Consider the following 12687-nt stretch of genomic DNA (forward strand, 5'->3'; position numbering starts at 1 on the left):
GACATTCTGCATTGTGATATAATAAATGATAGTCAACTCTAATTGAATAGAGATACCTGTATTTGGTTTGTAGGCATTTTGTCTGCTAATTTTTTTAGCCTTTTACTAGCTTTGTTTTAGCAAATATTTTTCCCCTTTGGTGTATTAAAAAAAATAAAACAACTTAAGGAGAACCAAGCCCAGAGAAGGTGGAAACACAGTTTAGTTCTGGAAGCCAAGGGCCGATCCTTAAGTGAGGCGTCTCAGTGAAGAGTCTGGCTGCATCCTTCTCCAGGCACTTGGCCTAAACAGCTATAAATGATGGTTGATGAAAGCTGCCAGAAGTGTTTGGGGTGCTTCTTAAAAGGCAGATGGCCACTTGACTGGTTGCTGTGTGACTGTTGGCTTCTGTGTTGCTGGCCTTTGTGTCGCTGTGGAACCTTACAGGTGCCCTGCCAGCTGCTCTGAGTGCCTGGAGACTAAGGCTCCCCATGCTGAGGAGGGCTGTAGGAGAGACCCAGTCTAATGACTTGGAGGCCTAAGGGAAAGGGCCTCTTAAGGGGTCTGTTTACTTGGCGTGATAGTGTCATAGTGACATGGTCTTGAAAGGTTTTTAAGCTTGAGGAAAAAAAATGTGTACACTCTCAGAAGAATGGTTTGCTTGTTACTGTTGTTGGTTTTTCGTAAAAGCATACAGGAACATCTTAGGAATCCAGGAGCTCCGAACTGCTCAGAATTTTTTTGGATTTGGATAAGTGACCTTCTAGTCAGCGTAACTGCTTACTCTGTTCCTCTCCCACAGAACAAAATGTAAACCAGTTATTTACTTCAACAGTACCGACGCACAGTGTATAATTGAATATTCTGATGCAAAAAAATTATAAAACCATTTTGTATTACATAGATACAATCAGAATCCTCTCAACATAACCAAATTTTAAACTTGAAAATAAGACTGTGATTTCGATTTAGGCAGTGTTTTCTTTCATTCTAACCAGGTGGCATCTTTCTAAATGCGAAAGTATTCTGGATCCTTTAAAGCTGTTAGATGACGTTTTCACCAGGTTTTTTCCTCATTGTTTTTAATATATACAGGAATAACAGCAGTTGAAGCTTGTTCACAGAATAGGCCTTCCGTCGCCTTGCTTTGTCTCAGCTCTATGACAACACAGGTCACTGTCCCGCTGTTGGAAAAACAGTAGGCTTTAATAGTGACCTGTTTCATCTGATGAAGTTTTTTAAGAGTTTTAAAGGGCCATAAACTATTTCCTTTCCTTACTAAGCAGAGTATAGCAAACATCATTTCCCTTTTTCTCAGTGCAGAGGGTTACATCAGTACAGACAACAGGTTTGGAGCCCTGCTGTTACACGGTGATAGAGGTGCCCATCCCCATGCCAGCTGGCCCACATCGTTGTGCTCTCTTGTCCTGAAGTCTGGTTTTAGGTTCAGTTCTTGTGCTCAGCTCTTTTCACTGGCAGCAAGCTTCCGTTAGCAGCACCTTCTCCCTTAATCACTAATGCTGTTTGTTGCTCATGTGTTAATAACGTGGGAAGAACTCCAAGTGCAACAGATCCAGTTCTGTTCTATTCTGTGGACCTAAGGATAACTCTCAGTATTTACTTGTGGAGTATTAAACCTGAGCTCCCTTGTGCTCAGAGGTTGCCTCTGATTTTAGAGCATTTATTAAGCTCCTGGTTGATCTCTTTCTCTATTTTAAAATTTTATATGAAAGTATTAGGTTTTTGTACCTTAGAACTGTCCTACTGTTATAGTTAAGGAAACTGAGACTAGAGAGGATGGATGGCTCAACCAGGAAGTGTAGGTTTAAACCTACAACTAGACACTCCTGTGTCTTAGTCCTGTCTACTTTATACCATCTTGCTGCTTGCTGGGTCCATGGAATGTTGCTGCATTTTTCCTGGTGGCAGTGACAGACTATTTAATTCACATTGTCCAGGACAAATGGTCATTACAAAGTTTGGTACGTGACCACGGAGCCAGGGTTTCTTCTCTCTGTAGAGAAAATGGGCCGATTCGGGATGCTGTACTTAATCATGAAGCTGACACATCTTCCCCACGACCCAACACATTTTGCTCTTTCAGGATCATTTTTTCTAATTGGTGAATTAAAAACATACGATGCTCATAGCTATTAAAAAATTTTCTCCTCTCATGTCATTCATCCAGACTTCTCTTAAAAGCTCTTCCTCGCATTCCTTTGGGGGAAAGTTCCATGTTGTAATATTTTGTTTCATTCTACTATTAAGAAACTTAAGCCTCAGTTCATTAAGTCCCTCCATATAGAACAGCTTACAGTGTTCTGAACCACTTGTCCATGTTTAGAGCTTTCCTTCTTGTTATTTCTGTCTTGATTAATGTTTAGTTCAGTTATTAGTATTAATAGTCTTCCCAAAATGACTTTAAATGATTTTTCAATCCATTTTCTTCCATTTTTGGATTATGCTTTAGTCGATTTGATAATTTTATGGAAAAACATGCTCAGATTGAATTAAGTGGTAACACAACTTTTATCAGGGGGTTAGTCAAATCTTCTAAAGTAAATTCAGTATATTTTGTTCTTGTAGCAAAAACTCGCAAACTAAGCCAAATTAAGCTAAAAATAACCCAAACCCAGACTTACTTTCAGGTTATCTATGGCCCCATTAATCCACATGATTAGAAACTCCATCCATTCTTTAACCCAATAGCAAAATATCTGACCTGTCCTTTATCCTTCACACACGTTTGTAGTTTCTGTACCAGCTTTCTGTTCAATTTTCCATGCTAATGGAAGGGGGAGCTGATAATCCAAATTATCAAATTATTTTTAGGATTCGTTTATCATTTTGGAATGAAAATCAAATACATTGACAGTGAGAGTTATAACCTAGCAGAATTTTGATAAGTAGAAATTTTAAGAAGAAACATAGGAAGCAAAGCAGGCCTAGGGATGAGGACCCTGAGCAGAGGTGGGAATAAACCATCTCTGGCTATTCCTACCAACTGTGAAGACCCCCATATTGCCATTGTTGTGTAGCTGAAATTGTGTTTTCATAAATAAGAATAATTTGTAGTGAATACTTAAGATCCACAGGCCTGTCCTGGTCCTGCTTGTGTAAAGTTGCATAACAGGCATTGTCTTCTGTTGGTGTCTTACTTTGGTGGGATTTGTTCATCTAAAGAACTTTAGAAGGTTGTGTGTGGCCTCTTGAGTATATGTGCCAGTTTGTTTGATAACCCTCGTCCTCTAATTTTAAATAGTTGTTATTGGCCTAGGTTTTATCATAGGCTTTATTATACGTTATTTTATTGGAACTAGAGAAATCTCATGCAATCAAACTGTGTATATTACTATAAATTGCCTTCACAGCTAAACATTACTTAGCCTAGTACAATAATTTGCTATATTCACAATCTAGACTCACCGATCTAAGTGATCTCTAATTATCATTGCACCCCAAGTCTATTGGGTCCTTTTAAAAATAGCTTTATTGAGATTTAACTTACATACCATATAATTCACCCACTTAAGGTGTACAGTTCAATGGTTTTTGATGTTACATTATTTTTTAATTATAAAATATAACAAAATTTGACACTTTAATGATTTTTAAGTGTACAATTCAGTGTTAATATTTACCATGTTGTACAACTATCATGACTGTTTCCAAAATTTTTTCATCACCCCAAACAGAAACTTGAATCATTAAGCAATACTTCCTCACTTCTCCTTTCCTCTAGTCCCTGGTAACCTCTAATCTGTTTTCTGTCTCTGTTAATTTGCCTATTTTAAATATTGAAATATTTGTCCTTTGGGGTCTGGTTTCTTTCACTTAACATAATGTTTTTTATGATTAATCCATGTTGAAGCAGGTATCAGAACACCATTCGTTTTTATAGCTGAATAATATTTCATTGAATGGGTATGCCGTATTTTGTTTATCCATTCATCTGTTTATGGACACCTGGGTTGTTTCCACCTTTTGGCTATTGAGAACAGTGCTGCTATGAACACTAGTATACAAGTATCTGTTTGAGTCTCTGTTTTCCAGTTCCTTTGGGTATATACTTAGGAGTGGGATTGCTGAGTCATGTGGTGTTTATATTTTTAGCTTTCTGAGGAACCTCTAAACTTTGCTATATTGACTGTACCATTTTACATTCCCACAAGCAATGTATGATGGTTTCAGTTTTTCCTGTTCTCATACTTGTTATTTTCTGTTTTTTAAAGTTACAGCTGTCCTAGTAGATGTGAAGTGGTCATTGGTTTCTTGATAAATACTTATTGACTAATTTCAGTAGTAGATTTGGGTTCTTTTGGAATCCCACATGACTTAAAATAGTGTTTCTGAATGGAGATTAGTAACATTTCTTTTCTGTGATGGCCATTTCTAATTAATGGAACAGTGTTACTCTTAAATAGTGTATCTGTTAATGAAAGAAGAGAGGCAAAACCCCAACCCTTGGATGATTCATTTAATAAGATAAGACTTGGATTTTGTATTCTTTTATATACAGTTTGCAAAACATGAAGGAAAGGTGTTTTCTTAAGGTCTAAACAGACTTTGTATTAAAGAGATAAAAGCAGAAAGGTGGCAGTTAATAGGTGGAAAATGAAGAGAAATGGAGGATATACAGTATTATTTATTGGTTATTGAAGAAATTTATTCAATAGTGTGTGTGGTAAAAAGAAATTTTAGAAAAATCTTTAATAACTTTAAGAAAGCGTGTTGATAAGGTATTTGATAATTTCACACGTTGAAAGAAACAAGTGATGTAATCAGGAAAACTTAAAAATTTTCTCCAGCTCCATAAATTTCTGGGTTTGAAACAAACACTATAGTTATTTTTATCACAAAGATTCCAGCATAATTTCAGTTTTGTTGAATAGCTTGAGCTCTCCAACTGCTGAGTTTTTAAACACTTGTATATAATTAATTCATTATTCCTATACCATGTTTCTCATCTGTGAAATAGTATTATTCATTTCCAAAAGTGTTAAAGGGAAATCAAGCAAAAAGACTTACAAATGCTCTACATGTGAACTACACCATAAATATACTTTCTTAGTCAAAAGACATAGCTGTAAAGTGCTGGTACAACTCTTGAGTAGAGAGGGATACCAGGGCACTGGAGACAGGTACTAGCCACGCAACAATGGTTTGGCTTTAGTCTAAAAGAAGTCTGGACGACAGTGTCTGTTTCCTGTATCAGAGGTTTTCCTGACAGTTTGCGAAAGTTAGGACTTTTGATCTTAATATTTGTACAGCTTGTGAGTTAGGTGAATTATTTCCACTAAACAAAACTTTTCACATACACAAGCATCCAGATGGCCTATCTCCGCTCCCCTCTCACCAGGCACCATGTCAATATGTTTCTTATCAGTTTCAAAAATTTCTCCCTAAATTTCTCTTAGCCTGTTGCTCAGAGTGGTTGAAGAGGCCCAATTAGTGTGATCCCAGCTGGGACTTTTGGATGGGAAATATGCAGGGCTGCCAGATGAGATCATGGGTCTGATCTGGTGTTTATCTGTTAAATCTGTTTATAACTGCTTACTCTTGACTTGCAGTTTTAAAGCAGCCATTTGACGTCACTGGGCTGGGGGCTATGCCTCTGCCAGTCCAGAGCCGCCATGGTGCCGTTGTTGGACTCTTCTCTTTTTTTCAACCACTGCATGCTCTGTGGGGCTTGACAGTCCAGTTAGCCCCCTAAAAGAAATTTGAAATAGGCCCTTTTTGCAGGAGCAGTAGAGGAGTGGGTGTAGGGGCTGTGCTCTGCTCTTTCTTGCAATTTTGGATCGTTATAATGGTGCAGCACATAAAATAAAAGTTGTCTTGTTCTGAAAGAGCAAATGAAGATGAATGTCAGGAATTTGCTAAATTACCAGTCTTCGCCTGAAGAAAAGTAGGTTATTTAAATCTCCTGAGCATTCACATAGGAAAGTGGAAAATAAAATGCTAGGAAGGAAATCCTAAGGAAATTTGAAGAAGGAAAAGTAGCCGGAAGTGTTAGCTTCATCCTTTCCCCAAGGAAATAGGCAGGAAGAACCACAGGTTCTCATTTATAAACCAATGTGTACTCCAGTGACAAGTATATGTGGAAATCTCAAGTTCACCCAGCTCTTCTCTCAGTAAAATAGTTCATCAAATTTTACATGGCTGTGTGAAACTGCCCTCAGACTTAGCACTGCGGCCTTTTTTGAGGATCTACTTGTTTAAACTTATCTAGACTCTTAAAAATGCTATCTTGTATTGACCTTGCCCCTCTCCGTGGTTCTTCAGGTATTTCAGAAATGCTGAGAATCTCTGCCCCTGTTGTAAATGAAAGTAGAAAATACTTAGTGTTTGTGGAACATGTAGTGCAAAGAATGAGTTATTTGCTAGGATCTTTTTTGCTAAGGAAGCCAAGCTAGTTTTAGAACCAAAGGTCTTGACTCTCTAGGCCATCTGCATTAGTGATCATTCTTCAGTGCAGCACATTTTGGTGATTTAAATCACTGTCTTTGCTGTAAAATCACTCTTTTGGTTTTTAGTGAATGATCATACCGTCATAATGACAAGGGGCTACAGACCTCCCTCACACGCTGGCTTAATGTTTCTGATTGTGGACCAAGCTGAAATCCTTTGTCTTACTCTGTAATTGGAACGCACTGGAACATTTTAAAGCTTTGGGGAGTGGGGTAGGACTTAACTCTCTTCGAGTGATATTGGGTATTTTGACAGGACAATTGTCAATTATAATCTTACTTCCTTACACACATACACAGCATGAAGTATTTTCTTTCTATAATTAAATGCAAACTTTTATTGCTGTTTCAATAGACTTTAATGATTATTACATGGAAACACAAAATTTAAATGAGAGAACCACAAACAGTCCAGGGTTTTTTTTAATACATGTAAAAATAAGTAGAGGAGAGGAAATAGAGTACTTCTAGAATATGAAATGTTTATCTAATACATTATAAACGTGAGAATAGGAGGAATAAGAAAACAATTCCAGTGAACATTAGACTGACTAATCTAGAATCTTAAAAATAATAAAATCTGTCTTAAAAGGCTAATATATATAGAAAAATCATGAAATATATTTTTAAGACTAAAAATATCTTTTAAAAATGTACTGGTAAGTTTCAGTAGAAAGCAATTTGAAAAACTAAGTGGTGGTACATTACATGAAAGGATGTAAGTTTTAATTTTCTAATCATTGTGGGCAAGTTAATTTTAAAGATTAATGTTTTAAAAGATCCAAGTAATTTCCCCAGAAAATGCAGTTGGGTAGAAAATTTCTAGTGTAAATTGGTAACCAGTGATTCTCTTGTATTTTCAACCATTTAAATCCATTTTATTCTTTATTTGTCTAACACAAGATATCACCCAAAAGTGAATGGGTGAATAAACACAGAGAGTAAATTTTTTTTTTTTTAAAAGGTAAATTTGGAAATGTATGATGGGAAATGAAAGTAAGTTTAGATGGAAAGGAATTTGCGTCACGTTCTCAAGCAGAAAGTTATTTTATAACAAAAGAGCAAAAACAGGCAAAATATAAAAGTCCTGTTTCTACACTTTAAAAAATAGGAGTAAAAAGTAGAGTCTACACATGATTACAGTATAATTTTTCATAGAATTTTGGCATTCATTTTGAATACAAGGCAGGAAAGGCTGTTAAAGGTTACAGGCCATAGATACATCTCAATAAGAAAAGCAAACAACTAGGTTATGAAAGAGAATCTGGCTATTTTACACGTCTTAGAATGCTAAATAAATTACTGACAAAACAAATGGAGGAAAGTCTTTTAGGCTTAGAAAAGTCCTAGGTAACTATAGTAAGAAGATGTTAATTTTTGCCAACACTTCACTGTATCTTCTTGTTTTATCTGTAGGGATATTCACCAAATTTCTACAAACATACTTAACACAATCCTAATAATGAATTTTAATTCACTGATATTAAAAATACACAGTATTTGATATATTAGGGTGGTTTTATGTATTTGTGCATAACATTAAGTGTGTATCTATGTAAAGGTACTAAATCTCTAAATTGAGACTGAGAGGAAAGCAAGGAAAGTGTGTCTTCTTGGTTACCAGTCACCATGTCTGGGCAGCTTTCTGGTCAGAGGCAGTGTAATAAAGGTGTCAGGCTGACCTGGCTCAAATCCAGGTTCTACCACCTACCAATTCGAGGTTGGTCTCGGAGCCTAACATTTCCTTCTGTTAATGCTCTGTTCACAGTGCCTATCACAGAAAGTAAGAGGATCAAATTAAATGAGATTGGTATTTTTAAAGCCATTAACACTGAATAAATGGTAAAAATTCTGATATTGATGGTGGTGGTGATGACTTTCACAAAGGACTGGTTTTCATTCCTTAAGCCCCCTTTCTACAGACTGATTTTTGAAATAATTTCTATGGAATCCCAAATTCTGCTTGGTTCGGAGTATTTCTAACCATTGATTTGTATTATAAGATGATAAATGGTTACTTGATTGATCAGTCCTTCCTGGGAGCTTCTCAGGGAAACAATAGCCATGTTGTCCTTAATATTCTCAGGCCTTCCTTCAAAGTCCTGTGAGCCCAGCAAGCACACTCACATCTCCCTTGTATTCTATTCTATCCAGCTAATCATGCACATGTCTTTCTCCATTTCGGGTTCCAGTTGAATCTATTTAAAACCAAAGACCCCCACATCAGTTCCATATAAACTGATTTATTTAACAGCCAGTGAGATTCTTTAAAGGTTTTTTTTTTGTCTAGACAAGCCTTTTAGAGAGGGAGAAATCCAGCCTCTGCCTGCTCAGATCACCAGTAAGTGGCCTTGAGGTGATGCATTAGGGTGGAGGAAGAGTGCTGATTAAAGTTGCTCAGAGGTGAGATCCGTTTTGACTCACTTTATTTTGGCTCCCTGTGCAGCAAAGGAAGTACTTTGCAGTGAACTTCCGAAGTTCGGCCTTCACTGTTTACATTCTTTTCAACTAACTCTTGCCTAAGCCTCAAATTCTTGGTTGCAGAGAGCTTGCAAGCCATTTGATGGTCTGTGCTAGTTTTTTAAAAGCAGATTTAAGGAGCAGATGCTAACCTCCTTTTTTATTTCTATATTTTTGCTGCCTTCGTCAGAACAGATTTCCTGCCCATGGATTGATTTATCTGTAGTGGTATTAATAAGTGACTTTGAGGACCAAATAAATAACTTGTTTACATAGATGGCAGTCATTTTTGTCCTTGGTAAAGTTGAGGATATATCATCATTGACTTTAAAAAAATACTTTAATTTTCAAATGTAATACAGCCTTTACTTTCTGAGGACTTTTCATTATCCTTATGAGTAGCTTGAAAATCGATAACTAGGATGTACATGGTTTCGCTTCCTTTAACTTCGTTAAGATTACCCTAAATTTGGTTATGCACACACAGTGTGGGAGAGTCTCCTGGACCTTGTTGGGGTGAGGGATGTTCATTGCTAGAAAACTGGAAAGCAGGAATGGTGCTGTAAAAATATACTTGGAGATCTGTTGTGGGCTGGGTCTGATCTTTAAATGGAAGTCTTTTCAAAATGGTTTTGGAAGGTTTAGACAACTGTCTTTTTTCAGTGTAGAGTTTGTTTATATCAGCACTGTTCTCCCCGGCTCCCCCCTTTTTTCTTCTACACCAGCCGCTATTAAAGACTCAAAGTAAACTCTGCAGATAGATCCTTAGAACATATACAGAAAGTTAAGATGAATGCTCATATAACCTAATAAGGCGTCAGGTGAACATAAGAGTGTGTTAAATGCATTCTTTGCCTGCTTCTACCTCACAGGTAGGACTTATTTCTTCATATGCCTTGTTCTACATAGACACAGAAATACTTGGGTTTTATCATTCTGAGACTGTTTATATTGTAAGTGTTAATCATTCAACATATCTCAAAGTTCAGAAATTATTTTCAAACACACACACACATATCCACTGTCTTATTTTTCCTGGCATGCACCTAATATGTATTGGATGCAGAAGCAGATTGATTTCCTTTTCAATAATTAGTAGATTAGTATGCAATTAATATGATTATCCTTGTCTTTGAAGGGCTGACACCATCCTTGAAACTCCAGTCTCAACATTAGTAACTCTTTTTTATCTTTAAAGGACCAGGTCATCTATTAATGATACACTGGGTGTATAATTAGTAAGCATTTAGAAACTTATCCCTTCCCAGTTTAACCCTGGGTTTTAGGATTTGTGCAAGCTGTATGAGCTCATGTGTGGCCTTAAGGAAAGTGATGCCCTCAATTTGCCATCACTAGGAAAAGAGGTTTAAGATATTTTTAAAGTTATAATTAGTATGGATTTGCACATAAACACTCTTGCTTTTTCATCAGATGTGACCAAAGATGTACATTTTCTAAACTAGCTGGTTTAGTAATATAGACAGTGGCTAAGAATAAGGTTGTGATTTCTTTTGCTTTATTGTTTAGTTTTCTGTTTTCTTTGGTGCCAGACTTGTTGATGCAAGCGTGTGATCTGGGCTTCCCAGAGATGAACCACATAACCTAGAAATGATTTACATTAACAGAGCATGGTTTGTCCCTTACATTTCTTTAGGCTGTCTCCTGAATCTCTGAAATTTTTGCCATGACAGCCGTTAAAGTCTGTGGACAAGTACGGGGAAGCACTTTGTTGAGGCATACTCTCTTTATTAATTTCCCAAATAAGTTAACCATCAAAATCCTGAGGTTTCTCACATTAAGCAGATGCGGACCATCAAAAGTTTGTAGGTTTGCCCCATATCACCTCAAGGTCTTTTCAGTCAAAAACTTAAAAGCCATTTCCTAGGATCCACTTTCTTTTAAGCTTTCATTGTGAGGTTCTTTGAGTGCCTTCATTCAGCAGATAGCAGGAGTAAAAGGCGGTCATTCAGCTGTCACCTTGTCCCTCAGGGGAAAGGAGATGCTCCCAGTTAGTCACTGTCCCGACAGTGAGATAGGAGGAAAGAGGCATGAGGACTATCCTGCAAAAGGGACTGTTTGCAGCATAAGCCACATTTGACATTTGTGTGTTAGGGAGTCCAAGAGTTGCCTTTGACCCTACCAGAACAGTTGACCCCTGTTTACCTTCAGAGTCCTCAGAGTGAAAGTGTTAACGTCAGGATTCCTGAGTGAAAGAAAATCTGCACTCTGGACTATGTTTCTTTCCATGTAATATCTATTTCAAAGTGTCGCTGAAAAATACTGCTCTAGTGGGTAACTAACTGTGCTTGAAGTGGAGACGTCTCCTTCCTAACATTGTCAGGGCCCAGGTCTCTCAATCATCCTTTCAGGACAGTTTGAGAACATAGTGGCAGAAGTTCAAACAATCATGCCCTCTCACTCAACCTCTTGGAAAATAAACTCCATTTGACTCTGATTCTGTTGACATGTTAAAGATTGAGTTTATAGCTTCTTCAAAGGCGCTGTCATGACTTTATAGTCGTCCTATACAAAGCAGATTCTCCTAGGGCATGGTTATGTACACAGGGGGCGGCTGCCTAACAAAAAGTGTGCTTTAGTGGAAAAGAAATAAATTTTGCTGGAGTGAATGGTCGGGTCAAATGGAGACCCAGATTCCTCCAAAAGTATTTTTACCTAATTCTCCTACATAGTAGATCTAGTCCCTGGAGTTACCAGCCAGTCTCCCAAGAGCTACTCAGGCTGTGAGAACCAACAGCAGTGGGCAAGAGAAGCAGGACTCACATCCATCCTCTGCTGGGGAGATGCAACCAGGTGGAATGCAAGAATTGTCTGAACCTGTACAGTACCAGCCACTCACACAGCAGTTCAGGTATCCCGCTTCTTGCAGTTGAGGGCAATCTCATCCTTCTCTTTTACAAGTGGTAGAAGCACCTTTCCAGAAAGTCCAAAGGGAAAGAAACCCCTGTTAGCCCATGTTAGGAGGAACAGCTCTTTAGCTATGAGTACTGGGCCACAGGAGTGTTTCATAGGCCAGACATTGATCTAACCATTGACAAGAAAGAAGAACTCATTTTTTCCTACAATCAACGCTGTGAAGTATGGGCTGTTATCATTCCCAGTTGATAGATGAGAAAACTGAGGTGCAGAAAAAGGTTAAATAACATACCCAAGATTAATAGTGGAGGTAGATTTTGAATGCACCCAGGCAGACTTCAGAGCCCACAGAAATGCCACATTTTAAGCCTCTTTTTTCAGGTGAGGGGGTTTCTACCCAAAATTTGTTGTGACCTTGAGGTGGGGTATCTACTTTATAACTGTCGCTGTAATTAACTACAACTGATGGTGCTTCTGGAGAACCTGTTTTTTGCTTCCTTCACCAGTAAGTGGAAGGGGATCCACCAAGACCATCTTCTATATTTTTTCTAGTCCTTTTGGATTTGGGGGGCAGAAATGAAGTTTTCCTCATTTTTTTTGTTGCGGCAGATATAGCCTTACCTTAACCACTTTGTAGGTTTCCCCATAAGAGTCTGGCTTAGTGATGAGAGGATGTTAAATCGAGTTCCTGCGATTTGTTCACATGAATAAAAGTGAAGCCAGTGATAAACTGTATTTTACAAAGTGGCCTAGATGCTAGGAAATATAAAAATTCTTTTATTCTAGACCCAGGATGGCTAGTGAGGGATGATAATGGGTTTCTCTGTCATGGCCAAGCTGATCCCATTATAACACTCAGAGACATGAGCTTGTCCCAGAATATTATCAAGGGACTTACATAGGCTTG

General features: G+C 37.7%; 1 protein-coding gene across 8 annotated transcripts in view; it reads left to right on the forward strand.

The window, feature by feature from the left end:
- The window catches only part of RBPMS (RNA binding protein, mRNA processing factor), a 158706-nt gene that overhangs the window by 71791 nt on the left and 74228 nt on the right, over positions 1 to 12687 (forward strand). The window lies entirely within an intron of this gene.

Source organism: Camelus bactrianus, chromosome 26 (assembly GCF_048773025.1).
Source record: "Camelus bactrianus isolate YW-2024 breed Bactrian camel chromosome 26, ASM4877302v1, whole genome shotgun sequence".
NCBI lineage: Eukaryota > Metazoa > Chordata > Mammalia > Artiodactyla > Camelidae > Camelus > Camelus bactrianus.